Below are 22,274 nucleotides of genomic sequence, written 5' to 3' on the forward strand. Positions count from 1 at the left end.
CCAGTAAAACCGGGACGAGATGCGGTCCGTGGTCTTATCTCTGCCCAAATGACCACCCCATGGGAGAGTATGGGCTAGGGTGAACACTGTTTTAATCAACCCTTTAGGGACTAGCATCTGTCGAATGACCTCCCCTGTTTGTGTAACCTTATTCACACGATATAGAATGTCATTTAACAGTTCAAAATGTGGAAACACTCTTACACCTTGTTCGTCCATTATTTTGTTGTTGACCTGTACCACCTTCTCATATTGTCTAGCCAGAGCTGAGTCTTCCCTCTGCCTCTGACGGAAGTCAGGAAGATCCAGGTCTGGCAAAATTCCCGTATCTATCTGTTCCCCACCCTGTTCATCTCCGGCCATGACGTGCAGTCTTTTGGGCTGACTAATGTTACCAAGAGACCCAGCCTTTCTTAACCAGTCCTCTTTTTCCGCACGCCTCTGTTTACGTGTCTTTGGGACGTGGTGTCTACGGGGGAAAATCTCTGGGGGAAAAGGAAACAAGTCTCCGGGCTTCTCCGGAACCAGAGAAGTAGGCTCCGTAGGATTAGGGGCCAACAATGTTTCGAAGTAGGGCCAGTCTCGGCCAAGTAGAACAGGAGCAGGTAGCCAGGGAGCAACTCCCACTGGTAGGCTAGCCTCTTGATCCTTGATACGCAGTAGAACGTTCGCAGTCGGGTATCTCTTTGTATCCCCATGGATACATTCGATATTCCAAGGAGAGTCATAGGATAGTCTGTTGCTTGGAATTAGGCCCTCTAGGATCAGGGTTTTTCCAGATCCCGAGTCCAGCATGGCTTTGACTATTTTCCCCTCCAGAGATGCTGGGACTAACCACGGATTGTGGTCCCCTCGGAGAGAAGCTGTGGCAGTGGTTCTGCCATATGAACAGTCCATCTCATCATCTCCGGAGTCCGCAAACTCGGTCGTCAGCGGAAGCTCTCGACGGGGTTCGGTGTTGGGACCTCTCCGCTGTTGGATGAGATCCTCCCTTCTGGTTGGTGGTGGTATCCTGTCCACCGGATGGGTGACGGGAGTCCAGGTTCTCGGGAAATACTGTGGGTGGCGGCCTCCCTTGAGTGATCCAACGGCCTCGGACCCGGGACGGGCATCTCTGCGGGAGTTTGTACCAGGAACCCTCCGAGATGGGAAAGGGTCTTCCGATTGAGTTGACTGGATCTCCCGAGCTGGCGGGTTGTAGACCCCTCGATTGTCTGCTCTCCTGCCTCTGGCATCACCGGAAGCAACTGGTGTTTGCACGGACCGTTCCCAGCTATCCTGTTGGGTGTCGTCGCCAAGGAAGTTTTCCATCAAGCGGACCGCTGAATCCAGGGAAAATGCAGCGTGTCTTTTTACCCAGGAGCGGGAGGAGGGGGGCAGTATCTGTATGAACTGCTCGAGCACAAACTGTTCAAGGATCTCTGCCTTGGTATGCTTCTCCGGTTGTATCCACCTGGTACATAAGTCTACTAAGCGGTGAGCTACGACCCGGGGTCAGTCTCTGTTTTCATATTTGACTGTCCGGAACCGCTGTCGGTAGGTCTCTGGAGTGAGGCCTAGGCGATCCAGAATAGCAGCCTTTAGTTGCTGATAGTCCATGGCCTCGTCTGCTGGAAGAGCCTGGTAGGCTGCCTGAGCTTCTCCTATGAGGAGTGGAGCCAGAGTCGTTACCCAGCGATCAACTGTCCAGCCGTGGCTACCCTTTCAAAAGTGAGGAGAAATGTCTCTGGGTCTTCGGTTGGCTTCATTTTAGGCAGCATCACCGGTAGGTTATTTGGAATCGCTGGTCTGCCTGCGGCTGGGCCTTCGGCCAGCAGTTGGAGTAGCTTTTCCTCTCGCCGGGCCTGTTGCTCATCTTGCTGTGCTTATCGCTCCGCTTGCTGAGCTTGATGTTCAGCTTGCTTCTCTGCTAGCTGGAGCTGTTGCTCAAGGAACTGAGGAAAAATGGTCTCCATTTTTTTTTCTGTGTGGCCCTTCAGATACAGGGGCCGTCCGACATCCCACTTCTGACACCACCTGTGGCAGGACGGCCTGTAGCCGAGGTCAGGGAACAGTCCACACGTATAGTTTCAGGATAATGAAAACATTCAGTGGCTTTATTTCTCCACAGCATACATAACATGCGGGTATACTGTCCCTTTAAACAAAACAAATCCTGCTCCACATTGGGAGGACTGACTAACATACCAGGCCTATCTAGCAGGCTGGCTGGCTAAACCATAACCAAACCGTAAGTGTCTTTTAAGCAGTCAGGAAAAACAAATGAACAAGTCTTACTTTGGTTGCAGTAGTTAGCTTGATGTATCCGTCTGGCTAGCAGCACATATAGCCGTGTGCTCTGGTCTAAGGCAGGCATCTACTGCCAGTAATAACATCATCTTATACCTTGCTGCTTATCAGGTGTCAGCTTACATCCTGATTACCTAGCTTCCACCTGAGTTAACCCTTATGAGTGCTGGATGAAGCACTCAGACATATGTCTCCCAGGCATAACTGATGGGGCTTGACTTCACCCTGTCACAGCTAGCATTGCGACATTACCTATTTCACGATCAGTGTCCTCCCAGGCCTTCTCTAATTTTTTGCGGTGTGCGTCAATGTCAGCCTCATATTTTTCGCGGGCCTTTTGTGTCAGTGTGACTGTCCGTTTAGGCCTTGTGCCTGTTGCAGTTGCGCAGCAGTCTCTGTGTCTGAGTGGTCACTCTCCTGCGTGATGTCTGGTGAGGATCTGAGTTCTGCCATGCTGTAAGTGTGTGTAGGCCTTTAGCCAATGCGTGTGGCGTGCGGTCTGTTACCTGCGTCAGCGATGGATGACTGTCTCAGATAGTGCCAAGAGGTGTCCTGCAGCGGTAAGCGTAGGGGTAGCTGTACTTACAGGTGTCCGGTGGCTCTGACCCATGTCCTGGCGGTGTCCGGTGGCGTGGCCCTTGGTGGTGCTGGCCGTGGGGACGTGCGCAGTGTTAGGTGAGATGGTAATCCCTCACTGTGAAGCTGTGCAGAGGGTGGACTCAAAGACAGAAAAGAGCAATAAAAGTTCTGTGTATGGTGCACTGTTTGACTGCAGTGCTGGAGCCTTGAGTGTTGGTTGCAGGCTGTGTGCAGGGTAAGCTGCTTGCTTGTACTGCTACAGAAGTGGTGCAAGCTGCTTGCTTGTACTGCTACAGAAGTGGTGTAAACTGCTTGTTTGTACTGCTGCAGGCTGTGTGCAGTGTGCAGTGTAAGCTGTTTGCTTGTACTTCTGCAGGCTGTGTGCAGTGTAAGCTGCTTGCTTGTACTGCTGCAGGCTGTGTGCAGTGTAAACTGCTTGCTGTTTGTAAGGCTTTTGCTGTAGAAAGTCTGTGCTCTTTGGTATAAAGCCTGCTGCTCTGTCTGGGATGCAGAGACTATTCTGTATAGCATAAGGGTTGTGAGTAGCAGTTCCTGTGTGTAGACACACGTCTTCTTTTCACTATTCTGGACCCAGGGTCATGTCTAGGGTATGAATGAACCCAGATAGCTTCAACTCAGCCCTCTTTGCAAAGCACACCAAGTCCTGTATATTTTCTTCACTTTATTTACTAAAGCAGCAATAAAAACAGGCACTTGTGGATAAGATGTTTGTGTTGGAAAGGTGTATCTCTGTGGATGCTTTGTAGTTAAGGGCAGGTGAAAAGAATTGGCCTTGTCATAGGGGTGTAACATGAATGTACTCACTCTGCCAATATCAGGAAGTAAAGACAGTGGGTACTGCTTGTGACACAGGGATAGGGGTCAGGCCAAACTAACTGTCAGCAGGGACAGGGAGGAATGGGAAAGCCCATTAACTTGGAGGACTGGAGATGTTGCCAGGGCAACCAGGGGTGTGACAGACTGGAAGGAAAAAAGGCAACATAATGTATCCATTCCATCTGCACTGGGAGTGAAGCTGCAAGGAATGTACCATCCAAATACAGCTAGCAGGCAGAACTGCCAAGGAAAGGGGGGGGGGGGGGGTGAAACAGAGAAGGCAGAAATGGGTATTTCTGTTCCATGACAATTGGAGGGTCTTATAAAATACTTCTTAGCTGAAGGATGTTTCGTAATATTAACCCTTTTTGCTGGTGGAGGGGCCAGCAATTCTCCAACGGCCTGATTCAATAAACCCCAAAGCGCAAATTGCAGCAAAACTCCCACTGATTAAAACAAATTTTTTCCGCAATCGGCCTCTTTGGGGGCTCATTGAATCAGCCCTTAGGGCTATAATTACTAAGCAGTGCTAAGTCATAAGACATTTCACGGCTCATTAAAGTGAATGGGCATCTTATGGCTTAGCAGTGCCTTGTAAATATAGGCCTAAATGCCGCTGCAGTGTATTCATTATAATTGAATGTAATGACAATAAATATACCACATCCTTGAGATTGTGGACTGGATGGAAGGGGATAGTTGTGGGTGGCATGCAATACTGTATATTACTGTAAATAACTTTCTCACTATGCCCATATCCACAGAGGATCCCTGAGGGAGAAGCATATCCACAAAGATAATTATATGCAAAAACAACGGCCGTTGTATATCTCATCTGTATATCTGAAGAAAGTCTTTCCGGGGACCGAAACATCAGGATATCTGGTGTTTTATGGATCAATAAACACTTCTTTTTCACTTTTTTTTGTGTGGTCAGTGCTGGTATTTTGTGTACACCTCGGGGTACACTCACATCATTAGTACAGGTGAGTGAGTTAGCTCTGCCTCACCTTAGCTTGAAATAACATGACTCATCTTAATTCTCTTACCTAACGGTGGCTTTATCTATGCCAACGCATTCTCTCATATATATATATATATATATATATATATATATATATATATATATATATATATATATATATATAATCCACAGAAGCAGCCGGCACTCCACTTGCAAGTAGAAAAAATTGGGTGTTTGTCCCATAAAGCAATAATAAACCATATGATACCGTTTGAAGCACGAGATCAGGAGACAGCACTCTGGTAAGTTTGATCACAAGTTTTTGTATTGAAAAAGACACATAAACCAACGTTTCGGTCCCGCAGTGGGACCTTTCTCAAGGTGGTGCAATGAATGCAGTGCAGCGTACATATATATATAGCCCAAAACCCCAGTGCTGCTGAAAAACACCAATCACAGAAAATTAGCATCACCTGCCTGTGCCCTACAAGCAACCTATCACAGGGAGAACGGTGGCCATCTTGAATATATTAAACTGGTAAGTAGTACTAATGTATTAATGAGCATGCGCATAGTCAATGACCCATGGGAATTAACTGTTCGCGCGAACAGGCTGATGGGCAGAATGGCTGGCAGGGAAGCAATTAACGTGGAACACCTAATGTGCTCACCAAAATAGTGCAGAGAATCGTGTAGGGATAAAAAATATATATACAAGGATGAGGTGGCTGTATGGAATTACTTGTGCGCTGAATCCATCAAGTATTGGATGCAATAGCTAACAGTGTGTAAAACAAATTGCAATATGTATCAGTGAAGCCCACAAACACAGCTCCGAAGGTCTTAATTGGGGATAGTGCACACCATATAAATAATGACACAATTTGATACATTTAGAACCAATGGGGTGTATAAATAAGTGATATGGGACACAAAATAATGCAGTGTCACTACACATATAGTAAGGCATTGCCCAAAAGATTGTCTGAAATAGTCTAAAACAGACCTGCACAACTCGTAAAGTGAGAAGGGCCGAACTGCTCCAAGGGAAAAAAAATTGGGCCGCACGGGTAAAATCATCACCATCATCATCATCTCTCCTCCAGCACCTCATCATCATCATCATATCTCCCCCAGCACCCCTCATCATCATCCTCATATCTCCCCAAGAACCCCTCACTATCAACCTTTGCGATACTCCCCATCTATCTCTCATAACCCCATCTCTCCCCCTCACCCACACACATAATACTCCCCCTCCACATCAAACACACAATGCCCCCCTGCACAGCGCACACATCACCCCCCTTCACCTCACATCCCTCCAACCCCTTGCACCTCACATCGCTCTCCCCCCTGCACCTCACATCACTCTCCCCTTTGCACCTCAAATCACCCCCCTTGCACCTCACATCACTCTCCCTCCTTGCACCTCAAATCACCCCCCATGCACCTCAAATCACCCACCCTTGTACCTCAAATCACCCCCCATGCACCTCAAACCACCCCCCATACACCTCAAATCACCCACCCTTGCACCTCCAATGACCCCGCCTGACCCTCCCATCACCCTCCCCCCTGCACCTCACATCACCCTACCCCCCCTGCACCTCCCATCACCCATTACCCTCTCTCCCCATGCACCTCACATCACCCACAGGGCCATCAACAGAAATCATGGGGCCCGGGACAAATGAAAGGAGCAGGGCCCCCCCCGAACCCATAGTGCACCTACCACGAAAAAATATCTTTTAGCGCGCAACTTTTACTTAACTGTTTTCTTATTGTGATACAGAAAAAAACATTACAATGCAACCTGTTTATTTTTTATATTTTCAACAAAAGACATGTGACTGCCTGCCTGGGTGGGTGGGTGAGTGAGTGGGTGGGTGAGTTGGTGGGTGAGTGGGTGGGTGAATGACAGTGACTGGGTGGGTGAATGACAGTTGGGTGAATGGCGGTGGGTGGGTGAATGGCGGTGGGTGAATGACAGTGACTCATCTCTTCCACTCCCCGCACCTCCCCCTCCTCATCTCTTCCACTCCCCGCATCTCCCCCTCATCTCTTCCACTCCCCGCATCTCCCCCTCCTCATCTCTTCCACTCCCCGCACCTCTCCCTCCTCATCTCTTCCACTCCCCGCATCTCCCCCTCCTCATCTCTTCCACTCCCCGCATCTCCCCCTCCTCATCTCTTCCACTCCCCGCATCTCCCCCTCCTCATCTCTTCCACTCCCCGCATCTCCCCCTCCTCATCTCTTCCACTCCCCGCATCTCCCCCTCCTCATCTCTTCCACTCCCAGCACCTCCCCCTCCTCATCTCTTCCACTCCCCGCATCTCCCCCTCCTCATCTCTTCCACTCCCCGCATCTCCCCCTCCTCATCTCTTCCACTCCCCGCATCTCCCCCTCCTCATCTCTTCCACTCCCCGCATCTCCCCCTCCTCATCTCTTCCACTCTCCGCATCTCCCCCTCCTCATCTCTTCCACTCCCCGCATCTCCCCCTCCTCATCTCTTCCACTCCCCGCATCTCCCCCTCCTCATCTCTTCCACTCCCTCATCTCCCCCTCCTCATCTCATCCACTCCCCGCATCTCCCCCTCCTCATCTCTTCCACTCCCCGCATCTCCCCCCCTCTCTCTCCCTTCTGCCTCTTCTCTCTCTCTCTCCCCCTTCTCCCCTCTCTCTCCCTTCTGCCCCCTCTCTCTCCCTTCTGCCCCCTCTCCCTTTTGCCCCCTCTCTCTCCCTTCTGCCCCCTCTCTCTCCCTTCTGCCCCCCCCTCTCTCCCTTCTGCCCCCCTCTCTCCCTTCTTCCCCCCCTCTCCCTTCTCCCCCCTCTCTCCCTTCTACCCCCTCTCCTTCTTCCCCCCCTTTCTCCCTTCCCCCCTCTCTCCCTTCCCCCCCCTCTCTCCCTTCTCCCCTCCTCTCTCTCCCTTCTCCCCTCTCTCTCTTCTGCCCCTCTCTCTCCCTTCTCCCCCCCTCTCTCCCTTCTCCCCCTTCTCCCCCTCTCTCCCTTCTCCCCCCCTCTTTCTCCCTTCTCCCCCCCCCTCTTTCTCCCTTCTCCCCCTCTCTCTCCCTTCTCCCCCCTCTCTCTCCCTTCTGCCCCCTCTCCCTTCTCCCCCCCTCTCTCTCCCTTCTCCCCCCCTCTCTCTCCCTTCTCCCCCCCTCTCTCTCTTCTCCCCCCTCTCTCCCTTCTCCCCCTTCTGCCTCCTCTCTCTCCCCCTTCTCCCCCATCCCTTCTCCCCCCACTACACCACTCTGTTTGCCCCACCCCACAGCAGACCATTTGCCCTCCCCCCCCCCACCAGCCCGTTTTTCACTACTACCCCACCCCCAGCCCGTTTTTCACTACTACCCCACCCCAGCCCGTTTTTCACTAGCCCGTTTTTCACTAAGCCCGTTTTTCACTGCTGTCCATCAAATGAGATGTAGACCATTTTAAATAGGTCCTGTATAATCTGGTTGCCATCTTGTGGTGCTTGTCAGCTGATACTCCGCTTCCTCTACCGGCTTCTTTCTAAGTGTCTGTGGTTGCTATGGAGATCAATGTAGTGTTGACATAGCAGTGCACATGTGCGCCGTTGTATCTTAGCCAGTTGCCATCACTGAAGACTGCAGTTGTAGATCGCGGAGGAAACCACGGGAGATGAGTGCGAGTGACAGGGACGTGAAGGGATGGGTAGACAGTGGTAAAGCTATACATCGGAACAATGCAGAGAAATGCAGGACTGAAAGGGTAAATATCCCCAGTTCCAATATAAACCTAGAGAGAGTCCTATGGGGTCCGGAGTGAAAGGCCATATAATCCACAGCCGGTAGCTGAATCCTAAAATGAAGAGAAGGAGGTGGTGATCTAGCCACAAGGCGGAAACAATCCAATCTGTTATATGAAGAATCGTAATTTAAAATCGTCATTCAGGCCATTCGGAGACATTGTCTTTAACACAAAAATCATTTTAGCTTCAAGCTGGAGAAAGAGTTTCTTTCTGTCCCCTCCCCGCGGTGGGGTGTGTGCTTACACCGCATAGTTGCCAAACTGTGTCTGTGCTTTCTAAAGTGTCTTGCCACAGGTAGAAATTTGAGTTCCTCGTCTCCATTGGTGCCCAGGAGGGCCTACCTTGTTGTTTTTCCTATGTAGTATAAACCGCAGGGACATTTAATGAGGTATACTACAAATGTTGATTCGCAGTTTAGGTCATTCCTGATTTCTCCAGATTTGAACGTGATTTTTACCTTCAACTCACAGGAACAGCCATGGGCTCTAATATGGCCCCTGCCTATGCTAACCTTTTTATGGATAGGTATGAACAAATACATTTGTTGAATGATGCACCCTTTGCTCACAATATTGTCCACTACACCCGCTACATTGATGATATCTTCTTGATATGGGGAGGAAAGGAGGATGAATTATTACAATTCATTTCGTACCTCAACGCGATTCCATCCAGAATACGCTTTACGGCGAATTACAGCTTGGATAGGATCCCATTTCTTGACACAGTGGTGTACAAAAGTGGCGGATTACCTGCTACAGAGATCTTTCAGAAACCTACTGATAAAAATACCCTGCTCTGTGCAACGAGCCATCATCCGGATCTCTCAAACGGGGTCTCCCCTACTCCCAGATGCTGAGGGTGAAGCGGATCACCAGCGACCCTAAGCTAGTGGAGGGTGCATTATGTAAAATGGCTAAGAGGTTTCTCGATAGGGGATATTCAAGAACAGAAATAGATGTGGCTCTCACCAAAGCCCGGGCTGTGGATAGGAAATCCCTCCTTACCCCGCACGCAGCTGAAATGGAGGCCAAATGTATAAACATTAGTAGCACCTAGACAACAGCTTCCAATTTAATCTAACATAGTATCAAAAAGAATTGGAACATTCTGGGCAATGATCCCAAAATAGGCAGTGTTTGCCAGGTACCACCAAGGATGTGCTACCGTCGGGGAAGGAACCTGAGGGACTTCCTGGTACAGGCTGACCCGCCTACCAAATATGCACCTGCAACTACATGGCTACAAAAGAAGCCTGGTGTATATAAATGCCATGGGTGCATTAATTGTGGTTTTCTACAGACTGGCCAATCCTATGCCCATCCCCATAATGGAAAACCCATACACATTAAGACGTCCATGAACTGTGAGACTTGGTTCGTTGTTTACTTCATCAGATGCCCATGTGGGCTTTACTACATAGGCAAAACTAGCCGTATGTTAAAAGAACGCATGGCTGTCCACAGATCCACCATTAGAAAAGCGTTAATGGACAATAACACAGAGGATTATAAACTGCTTCCGGTGGCTAGGCATTTCAGACAGCAGAAACACAGTCTGTCAACACTGAGATGTATGCCCATCCTACAAGCCTACTACCCGTGGTGGGGACCGGAATAGGCTTCTGCTGCTGCTGGAGGCTAAAATGATTCATGACCTAAAAACTATGTCCCCTTTTGGCCTCAATAAGGACTTCAGACTGGGGTGTTTCATCTAAGTCTATTCATTTATTGCATTGTCTCCCATATGTGCTTACTGTGCTGGACTTCGCATCAGTTGACTGTTTTTTTTCTATTGCCCTTATCTGCTTGCATTAGTCCTTTCCTTAATTTTAGAGGTTACCCTTGATATTGTGTCTTTCATCCCATTTCTCCACCTCTCTTCCCAATTGTGTCCTTTTCCCTTGTTTTACCCCCCCCCCTTCCCCCTCCCCCTCCTTCCCCCTGAGGACTGGGCCATTGACCAGCTAGCACAAGCTGTCTATGCTATGAGAGACGCCATCTGCCCAGTGTGATCGCAGTGAGTTGGTTGTGTCCCCATAATCCATCTACTGGCTGGGCATTCGAGGCTCCTTAAAGATACCTTTTATGTGAACATTGCATATTTATTTCTTGTAAGTGTGCATTGCCTACCAACTATTTTTATATATAAATATTCATCTTCCTACTGTGACGATAATGCACTAGGGGTGCGCTTTTTTCTTTATATATATATATATATATATATATATATATATATATATATATATATATATATATATATATATATATATATATATATATATATACAAATGGTTTATTGTAAACACACCACAGTACAATGTATATTTTGGTGACATAAGTGATGTAAAAATGTGAGGTGTGTGTCCCGCTAGGGTGTGAGTGGGTGTCAGGCGTCGGGTGGGTGTTCAGTACGGGTGGCGGGTGGGTAGTGAGTGCTGGCTGTGGGTGGGGTCCCGCTAGGGAGTTAGCGGGTGCGAGGCGGTGGGTGTCTGGCGAGAGCGAGCGGTGGCTGGTCAGTGATGTCGGTGCGTAGGGGTGTGAGTGCGGTGGGTGTGAGGCGGGAGGCGCCAGGTGGGTGGTGAGTGGGTGCGGCGGCTAGTCAGTGATGTCGGTGCGTAGGGGTGGGAGGCGGCGGGTGTGTGCTGAGTGTGGCGGGTAGGTGAGAGGCGGCAGGTGTCTGTTGAGTGAGGGCGGCGGTTGTGGGCCACAGGGGTGTGAGGCGGCGGGTGGTTGAAAGGCAGAGGCGGGAGGAGGCGGGAGTGCAGGCAGCGGGTGGGTGAGAGGCGGGAGGGCGATGAGTGGGTGAAAGGCAGAGCCGAGAGTGCAGCGGGTTGGTGAAAGGCAGAGGCGGGAGGGCGGGTGAAAGGCAGAGGCGGGAGGTGGCGGGAGTACGGGCGGCGGGTGTGTAAAAGGCAGAGGCGGGAGGTGGCAGGAGTACGGGTGGCGGGTGGGGGAAAGGCAGAGGGGGGAAGGCAGGGGGGGAAGGCAGGAGCGGGGGGGGAGGCAGGGGCGGGGGGAAAGGCAGGGACGGGGGAAAGACAGGGGCGGGGATGGGAAAGGCAGGGACGGGGGAAAGGCAGGGGCGGGGGGGAAGGCAGGGGCAGGGGAAGGCAGGGCAGGGGGGAGGAAGGCAGAATACAGGGGCGGGGGGAGGAAGGCAGAAGGCAGGGGTGGGGGGGAAGGCAGGTTTGGGGGGGGAGGCAGGGGCGGGAAGGCAGGGGCGGGAGGGGGAAGGCAGGGGCGGGGGGTAAGACAGGGGCGGGGGGGAAGACAGGGGTGGGGGGGAGGCAGGGGCGGGAGGCAAGGGGGGGTGTCACTGTGTGTCTGTCCCTGTGTGTGTCAGTGTGTCCGTCACTGTGTGTGTCGGGGGGGAGGGTTCAAAAACGGAGCTGCTGGGGGGTCAAAAACGGAGCTGGGAGGGGGGGGGGAACGGAGCTGGGGGGGAAACGGAGCTGGGGGGGTCAAAAACGGAGCTGGGGGGTCAAAAACGGAGCTGGGGGTCAAAAACGGAGCTGGGTGTCAAAAACGGAGCTGGGGGTCAAAAACGGAGCTGGGGGAGGGGTCAAAAACGGAACTGGGGAGGGGTCAAAAACGGAACTGGGGAGGGGTCAAAAACGGAGCTGGGGGAGGGGTCAAAAACAGAGCTGGGGGGGTCAAAAACGGAGCTGGGGGGGTCAAAAACGGAGCTGGGGGGGTCAAAAACGGAGCTGGGGGAGGGGTCAAAAACGGAGCTGGGGGAGGGGTCAAAAACAGAGCTGGGGCAGGGGTAAAAAATGGAGCTGGGGAGGGGTCAAAAACGGTATGGGGGGGTCAAAAACGGAGCTCAGCCCCCCCAGCAGTAGCAACAGCCGACGCCACCACCACCAGGGAGCATTTCCTCACCTCAGGCAGCAGCAGCAGTGTGGCCAGAGGTTGGGGACCCCTGGGTTAGAGCGCACCGGCCAATGAGAGCCATGGGTGGGCGGGCAATCCGGAGGGGTGAGACATATGTGTACTGTTAGACCACACCGCCCAATGAGAGGTGTGCGGGGGCGGGCGGGCCAAGGGAACCATCTCATTGGCCTGAGGCAGAGTGACGGGCCAAAGATCCAATGTGATTTCCCCTAGACACAGGGACTTACAATGTTTAAAAAAAAATATATATATATATATATATATACATACACACACACACACACACACACACACACACACACACACACACACACACACACACACACACACACACACACACACACACACACACACACACACACACACACACACACACACACACACACACACACTGGTCGACAAATCACAAAAAAATCTACTCGCCGAACAAAAAAATCTACTCGCTACCTAGTACCACACGTGTGCTGCTTGGGCCAATAGGAGCTCGCCACGATGTTAAATCCACTCGCCCGGGGCGTGCAAATATATAGGTTTGTCGAACACTGTATATATATATATATATATCACAACAAAACAAAAATTAAGGAGCGCCTATTATTACAACCTGCCTAACTGTGAGCAAGTTAGCTACTGTGTTGAGACAACCTATGGGGTGGCCAGAGGGGGTTATAATTATAAAATAGATCCTATGTTAAAGGGGTAACACATGTTAAGTAAATTTAACTTTAATGAAAACTACTATAAAAAATGTAAAAAAAAAAATATAAAAATATATATTAAAAAATACATAAAAATTATTGAAAAAACACCAAAACCTTAAAAAACATAGAGTCCAGTTCCAATAAAGTGCATCCAGGTAATGGCAGCCCGTTTAAAAGGGATCACAACTCCCTTGTAGATACCTATGAAAGAAAAAGAGAAAAAAACAGGCGCACACCTAGTGCATTAAGGTAAAACAAACAATTTATGGAACATTAAAAAAGACAAATGCCCACTCACAAGTCAAACGGTAAAATAAAGCAGTTATGAGATTGGCTCTCATATGCCAGTAGTAGCGTCCGGATCAGCAATGGAGACCTGTCCTACACGTGTGGCTCAGTCTCCTTCACCGGAAGTGACGTCCTCCCGGTCGTGTGCCCCGCAATAGGATATCCCTCCGGGAACCACAGGAACCACAGCCTGTGCCCTAGCTTGCTTGCGTCTGGCTGCTGCACTCCCAGGAGTGGTAAGGATGTGTCCGCTTTTCCTGTCTGGCTCGCCGCTCTCACACTGCAATCCAAGTAGTCCGCGATAGCTGCATTCAGTGGGAAAGTGCCTCCTCCGTCTTAGCCACGCCCAACGCGTTTCGTCATCAAAGATGACTTCTTCAGGGGATGCCCATTGGCTGTGACCCCACAGTACTTATAGCAAGGTCAATTTGCATACATGATTAGGAAAACAATTAAATCGTTAGTTAAATCTTTTGCCTAAACATGCTCCTGTTATCTTTAGGAAAGCGAGGAGTATCAAAACCATAATTGCTCCTAGCAAATTAAAAACATCTAAGGTAGTCAATAATTTGAAAATGGATGGTTCTGTCCCTATTAGGGTTAAGGGGAACTTTGGATGCGGGAGAAGCAGATGCCTAACATGCAAACATTTGATTAAAACAAATAAATTTAAATCCTACTCCAATGGCACCTCACATGATATAGCAGAGTACATTAATTGTCTCAGTGAATACGTCATCTACTTGATATCATGTGAGTGTGGTCTACAATATGTAGGCCGCACATCAAGAGCTTTAAGCACGAGGTTCTTAGAACATCGAAGAAACATAATAAATGGGTGCCAAACACACAACCTCTCCCGCCATTATTGTAATGTACACTCAAAAAATCCTAGGTCCCTACGAGTTATGGGCATTGAATTTATCCCTCCCACCTATATGGGTGGGGATCGTTTCAAAAGACTGTGTATGAGGGAGACTTACTGGATGTATATTTTGGATACATTGCATCCAAAGGGACATAATGATCACATTGACATTAGCACTATAGTGTGATCACTCAAAGAGGGTGATCCTTCGGAGGTCTGGTTTGAGTGCTCTGATAGCACTCCCTCTGAACTACAGTGACATGTCAGATCTTTATATGTATTGTCCAATAAAATTATTTTTGTTCACTGTATATTATATTGCATCACATTTTTGATGTGTCTATTCAGGTCCAGAAACTAGTCTTGCTGTTTCACTTTATTATTTTACTAGTTCACACACATAAACAATATTTTATTTACATACATACACAAATAACAAGAATTCATAGATATTATTCATACACTTTTTTAATAGTCACATTTACATATATATATTCAACTTCCGCATATTCAACACGGTTATTTCACACTTATTATACACTATTATTATTATAGTTATTATACATCTACACTCACATAAGGTTACATATTAGTTACAATACATTATACACCCAAAATTCTACATATCATTTTGATATTTCTTCTGTCCTTGGTAAGTAACAACTTTTGCTGTACCTCTGATTCAAATAGTTATCTATTTTTGCATTGATAATTCAATTACAGGTATGGATGTGATTTTCACTGAGGTTGGATTTACCCTGCAATGGAATAATTATTGTTTGCCATGTTAAATGATATGTTGGGAAAACTAGGTATTTTAATACTTACTGTCACTATCCTTTTCCAACTCTTGAGAATTTGAATAACTAGATTTAAATTTATAAATAAATAGTATTCAAATTGTGTGGTAATTTATCATCAATTAATTCATTTAAGTTACAAACTATATGTCTAAACATTCTATCTAGCCATCACAATTGTTATCCAAGTCCTATTACAACTATCAATTTGAATTCTATCCTAATTCTATCCTAAATTTATTCCTTAGTTTGTCATAAACCATTTAAGTAAATTATATACATATACAAATGAGCTATGTTTCATCTTTTGCAAAAGCAGTGGTGTCTTTATAATCATTCCATAAGAATTAAGGCAATAAGGTAACTTTAGACCTATGGAGTGAATCAAATCATGTAACTAACGATTTAATTGTTTTCCTAATCATGTATGCAAATTGACCTTGCTATAAGTACTGTGGGGTCACAGCCAATGGGCATCCCCTGAAGAAGTCATCTTTGATGACGAAACGCGTTGGGCGTGGCTAAGACGGAGGAGGCACTTTCCCACTGAATGCAGCTATCGCGGACTACTTGGATTGCAGTGTGAGAGCGGCGAGCCAGACAGGAAAAGCGGACACATCCTTACCACTCCTGGGAGTGCAGCAGCCAGACGCAAGCAAGCTAGGGCACAGGCTGTGGTTCCTGTGGTTCCCGGAGGGATATCCTATTGCGGGGCACACGACCGGGAGGACGTCACTTCCGGTGAAGGAGACTGAGCCACACGTGTAGGACAGGTCTCCATTGCTGATCCGGACGCTACTACTGGCATATGAGAGCCAATCTCATAACTGCTTTATTTTACCGTTTGACTTGTGAGTGGGCATTTGTCTTTTTTAATGTTCCATAAATTGTTTGTTTTACCTTAATGCACTAGGTGTGCGCCTGTTTTTTTCTCTTTTTCTTTCATATATATATATATGCACACACACGCACACGCACACATTATATATACTACAATGGATGTCTTTCCCCTAGCTCGCACACTGCCCCTCCCCCTCAACATTTCCTGTTCGGCTCGGATTCCGCCCCCTCCATCCCCCCTATTCCCCGAACTCACCGACCTTTAAAAGTAACAATTTTGAGGGAAAATTAAAAAGCTAAAAGCTTGATAAAAATATGAATTATATATAACTAAAGTGGCTTGCGTGGATAATTTAAAGCACTTAAAAAAACAGCGCCCTAAAATAAGTAATCAAATTCAATTAAATGAAAATCAGCGGAAAGGTGCTGGGTTCGGTGATGGAGCGGCCTCAGAAAGCAGAAGCACATTGCAGGAAGGGCTCGGTCCAACACTGTTCACTGGTCAACTCCATTGGCTGGGGAGACCATTACTGTACAATCAAAACAAATCGGTTCAGTAGCAGGCGTCTCTTATTCTACTTCCCTTAACCAGCCTCTCTCCAGTTTCCATATCTCTCATTTCTTTTTCTGCATTCCCTTTTCCCTCTGGCACTATCTCCAATGTATGCACCTTTTCCCTCACACAGAGCAGAGACCACCATTTTGAAAACACCCAGGCCTATATTTGCTCAGAGGTGTTAAACCATAAGGCAATTTATGGGCCATTCACTTGTCAATACCAGAGGCAGCAGTGATGCAGTGCAACGCAATGTGTCACTGGCCCTGCTGGCAGTGAAGGGGTTATACTTGCCATAGTGGTACTGTGGCTGCAATACTCCTCCTCAGCAGCATCTTGGCATCACAAAAATAAAGGGATTACCTGGGGATCTGGCCACAATCCCAATCCCAGAAACGGCTTCTATTGATATAAAACATATTATTGGGAGATGAATGGCTTTATATCACGGAACAATTGCAGTTTGGGAAATGTTTCTGATTAAGTGTGCACATTACAACCTAATAATGGGTCTTCTGTGGCAAAAAGGTGACATTCGAGTGGAGTCCTAGGGAGAAAGCGATGATGCTGAATCAGAGTCTCTCACATTAGTGGCTGTCTCCTAACTTGTGTAGAGCAGTATGTTCTTATCAGCTGGGGAGAGAGGGAAGGGGGTTGGCAGATTGTTTCACATGAAAGAGCTTTGCTGCATTTCCTCTCTCTGGACTGATTCTGGTAGGTTTCAGCTCTGCTCTGAGGGATCATTATTCTTCACTTCACTGGGTAATTGGGAGATTTCAGGAACTTGGTAGCAGTGGAGTTCTGACAGGTCTGAGGATGTGCAGCACAGACTGTTGTAATTAGTTCTGTGCACCCACGCACCTCCACCCCCTCCCATCACAGATCCTTCAGGATACATGGAGCCTCGGCTGGAATGACACTTACCCCCTCCCTCAGCAGTCACTTAGAAACTCTTCCTACAGAGGAAGTGCATGACCGTAGGCATCACTTTATATGTGAAGCTAATGGAAGTTCAGACAAACTGATTAGCCATCACAGAAATAAAGATGTCACAGTTTTACCACACAAGACCGTAGGAACACCCACACACATACCTAAACACCCCGCCAACATAGACCTGAATAACACACATACCAAAACACCCTGCCAACATAGACCTGAATAACACACATACCAAAACACCCTGCCAACATAGACCTGAATAACACACATACCAAAACACCCCGCCAACATAGACCTGAATAACACACATACCAAAACACCCTGCCAACATAGACCTGAATAACACACATACCTAAACACTCCGCCAACATAGACCTGAATAACACACATACCAAAACACCCTGCCAACATAGACCTGAATAACACACATACCAAAACACCCTGCCAACATAGACCTGAATAACACACATACCAAAACACCCTGCCAACATAGACCTGAATAACACACATACCAAAACACCCCGCCAACATAGACCTGAATAACACACATACCTAAACACCCCGCCAACATAGACCTGAATAACACACATACCTAAACACCCCGCCAACATAGACCTGAATAACACACATACCAAAACACCCTGCCAATATAGACCTGAATAACACACATACCAAAACACCCTGCCAATATAGACCTGAATAACACACATACCTAAACACCCTGCCAACATAGACCTGAATAACACACATACCAAAACACCCTGCCAACATAGACCTGAATAACACACATACTTAAACACACCGCCAACATAGACCTGAACAACACACATACCTTAACACCCCGCCAACATAGACCTGAATAACACACATACCTAAACACCCCGCCAACATAGACCTGAATGACACACACATACCTGAACATCCGCCCCCATAGACCTGAATGACACACACACATACCTAAACACCCCGCCAAAACAGACATTAATGGCACGCACACATACACTGGCGACACACTTTATTCGAGCTCGGCTAGTCCCACGAATTCGGGTATACCCGGCTGTATTGAGGTTTGTGACTGTTTTCTGCCCGAGTGCATTGCGTTATTTTCCAGGCAGGGATTGAAGCATTTTATTCCTGCTGGCTGCAATACTGCACAGTATATATATATATATATACTGCATTACAATTCATGAATTTATGCCATCTGGTAGACACGCGAAGCATTGCAGCCTATTAAATCCTAATCATTATCATTTAACAGTTCAGCCGCCCGTCAGCCAGGCATGAACCCAGGCTGGGAAGGCAAACGCAACGGGGCTTGTCAGAGGTGAGGAGCGGCGCATTCCAGGTATCTGCCAGGTACATACTGGGTATTTGCTCGAATAAAGTGTGTCGGTGCAGTAATTGAACATCCGCCAACATAGACCTTAGACACACACATCCAGTATGTACATGACAGACACATATTGTACCTCTCATCTCTCCAATAGAGATGTGAATGGCATACACCTTGAACACCTCCTACACACACTTCAGTACAGACACCCAGGGCAGTAGACAGATTTCCCAGGGCACATGACTAGAGTTACGTTTGCTCCCCCCCCCCCCCCCCGCCCTGGCGGTATTGCGAACCCTCCCCCCCACCCCCCATTTCACACCTCACGAGTCACCTCCATTTCCCCTCCTCTACCCATGTATTTCTCCCCTCCATCTCACTCCCTCTTCCTCAATCATCCCCCTCCTGTCTTGCATGTATTTCTCTCCCTTCCATCTCAATCTTACTCCCTCTTTTCCTCACTCCCTCCCTCCCTCTCCACCTTTCTCCTCTCACTCAACCCCTCCCCCCACAAAATACTTATTACCCCACTCCCCCAATATATTTTAAAAAGCTCCCCACTCCCCAAATACATTTCAAAAAGCCCCCCACTCCCCCAATAAATTTTAAAATGCCCCCCACTCCCCCAATACATATTGAAAAGATCCCCCACCCCCAATACATATAAACAAGACCCCCCACTCCCCAATACATATAAACAAGACCCCCACACCCCAATACATATAAACAAGACCCCCCACACGGCAATACATATTAAAAGACCACCCCACAATACATATAAACAGGACCCTCACTCCCCCAGTACATATAAACAAGACCCCCACCCCCAATACACCAATACATATAAACAAGACACCCCCAATACATATTAAAAGACCCCCCACCCTCCAATACATATAAACAAGACCCCCACTCCCCCAATACATATTTTTAAAAAACAGACTTACCTTGTGGATGGTCTACGGGGGGCCCAGCTGGCACTGCAAGTTGGGACCAACCTCTAGCCAGGCCCGGTTGCCAGTCTTCTCGTGGCTGGGCCCCGGCTCTCACTCACTGCAGGCCTCTATCCCTCTGTCCCATGCTGAGCTGGCGCACGCCAGGTCTCCCTCCATGCCATTGCACGCCGGATGCTGGGCCAAGCCTACTTGCGGCGTGCTGACATCACAGAGGCCCGTCGGTGTGGGACAGTGATAGAGGCGTGCATCTGAGAGAGAGCTGGGGCTTGGCCGGGATAGGACCAGCAGCCGGGGGCCCGGGAAACCTCTACCTTCTGTCTCCCCCCTTGTCAGCGGCCCTGCAGACACTCACACAGAAATATAAAAAATGAAAAAAACAATTTACAAAAGGAGGAAGTCACAACCTATATTAACATACAAATAGTTACCGCGGAAGAAAAGCATAGGCGACTTGATAATGTAAGGCAAATAAAGCACCTGGCCTTGATCACATGCACCCAAGGGTTCTTAAAGAGCTAAATGTAGTAATAGCAAAACCATTATGTTTCATATTCAAAGACTTTTGTTCCACAGGCTCAGTACCACAAGATTGACGTAAAGCAGATGTGGTGCATATATTTTAAAAGGGTACTAGATCCCAACCAGGGAGCTACAGACCTGTAAGCCTGACTTCAATAGTGGGAAAGCTACTTGAAGGTTTAATACAGGATAATATTGAGGAATACCTAATGGGAAACAAATGTATTGGTAATAGCATGGATTTATAAAGGATATATTGTGATAAACTAACCTAATTAGTTTATTTGAAGTAAGTAGGAATTTAGACCAGGTTAATGCAGTTGAAGTGGTCTACTTATATATTGCAAAGGCTTTTGATATGGTGCCACACAAGAGGTTAGTGTACAAAATAAAGGAAATTGTTCTCTGTAAAAATATTTGCACCTGGATTGAAAACTGGTTGGAGGATAGACAACAGAGGGTTGTCATAAATGAAACCTATTTAGGTTGAGAAATAGTTGTAAGTGTTATACCGCAAGGTTTGGTACTGGAAGCTTTTTAACTTGTTTATTAATGACTTTGAGGTTGGAATAGAGAATAAAGTGTCCATCGTTACTGATGACACTAAATTGTGTAAGGTAGTAAAATTAGAGCAGGATATACTGGAAACCTAGGCAGGTAAATGGCAGATGAGGTTTAATACAGATAAATGTAAGGTTATGCATTTGGGAAGCAAGAATAAACAGGCTACTTACAAATTTAATAAGGTCAATCCTTGATGGATAAGAATTTAGGAGTGCTTGTAGAGAGCAGGCTTAACAATAGTGCCCAATGTCACGCAGTAGCTGCGAAGCCAAATAAGATCTTATTTATGCCACTGTATAAACCATTAGTAAGACTACACCTTGAATATGGAGTACAGTTTTGGCCACCACTCCATAAAAAGATATTATGGAATATGGACTTTTGGAGTCAGATCTCAGGTGATAAGTGCTGCATGTGGTAGAGCTGAGGAGCTTGTTCAGATAGGCAGGTAGCTTGACCAAAAAGTATTTGAAGGCAAGACAGGAAAGATTAACTTTGCGCCTAGACTCAAGTGATGACCAATCTAGTCCTTTGAGCATTTGCTGTGATGTGTGTTGTAGTTGCATTGGAGGACAAAGCGGCATATTGAGTTGTAGAGGGTATCAAGTTTGGCATTAGCAACTGCTGTGTGATGCACTTTTTGACCAGCAGATTTAGAGAGGATTTGTTCCTATATAATACACCTAGTTTGGCATAGGTTTTGGATATCAGGAGACTGTCTAATTTTATGGAGACTGTAATGGCAGATACAATACAGTAGATATCTTCAAAAAGGTTAGACATCTTTTTAGAAAGGAAAGGTATACAGGGATATACCAAATAAGTAAACATGGCAAGGATGTTGATCCAGGGAGAAATCTGATTGCCATTACTGGAGTTAGGAAGGAATTTATTATGAGACATCATTGGATAATATTTCACTGGGAATTCTTGTTTGCTTTCCTCTGGATCAATATACGGTAAATGCAAATATAGGATTAGTAGCTGTTGACTAAAAGTAACATAGATTTAACTCATGGACATAAGTTTTTTTTAGATCTCATCTACTATGTATTTATGTAACAATGTAACACCTGAACACCCGGCCAACACAGACTTGAGGGATATACACATACCTAAAACAAGCCGCCAACATAGACCTGAGGGACTCACACACATACCTGAACACCCTCTCACAAATACTTCTCCACCATCCCTTATACTGTATAAATGTAAAACACCTAACTCTCCCATAGAGATGTGAATGACATACACCTCCCACACACACTTCAGTACCTACACCCACACGCATATAAATTATGTATGGTATATGCCTCAAACCATCTAACGGAAATACCAATACCTTACAAGCTACTAATAGGTATCAGTGATACATACGTGCACCTGTTATATTACATCTCAAGCACATGAAACACAAAATGTTATTTAAAAGACACATTAAAAATTGAATCATGAAAAGACATCAGGGAAACATGCATGTCAGCTCTTCACATTGTGACTGGAGGAAATTCTACCATACCGTTAACATATAGGATCTAACCCATGTAATTCACTACTCACAATAGTA

The sequence above is a fragment of the Ascaphus truei genome, chromosome 8 (assembly GCF_040206685.1).
Source record: "Ascaphus truei isolate aAscTru1 chromosome 8, aAscTru1.hap1, whole genome shotgun sequence".
Classification (NCBI taxonomy): Eukaryota; Metazoa; Chordata; class Amphibia; order Anura; family Ascaphidae; genus Ascaphus; species Ascaphus truei.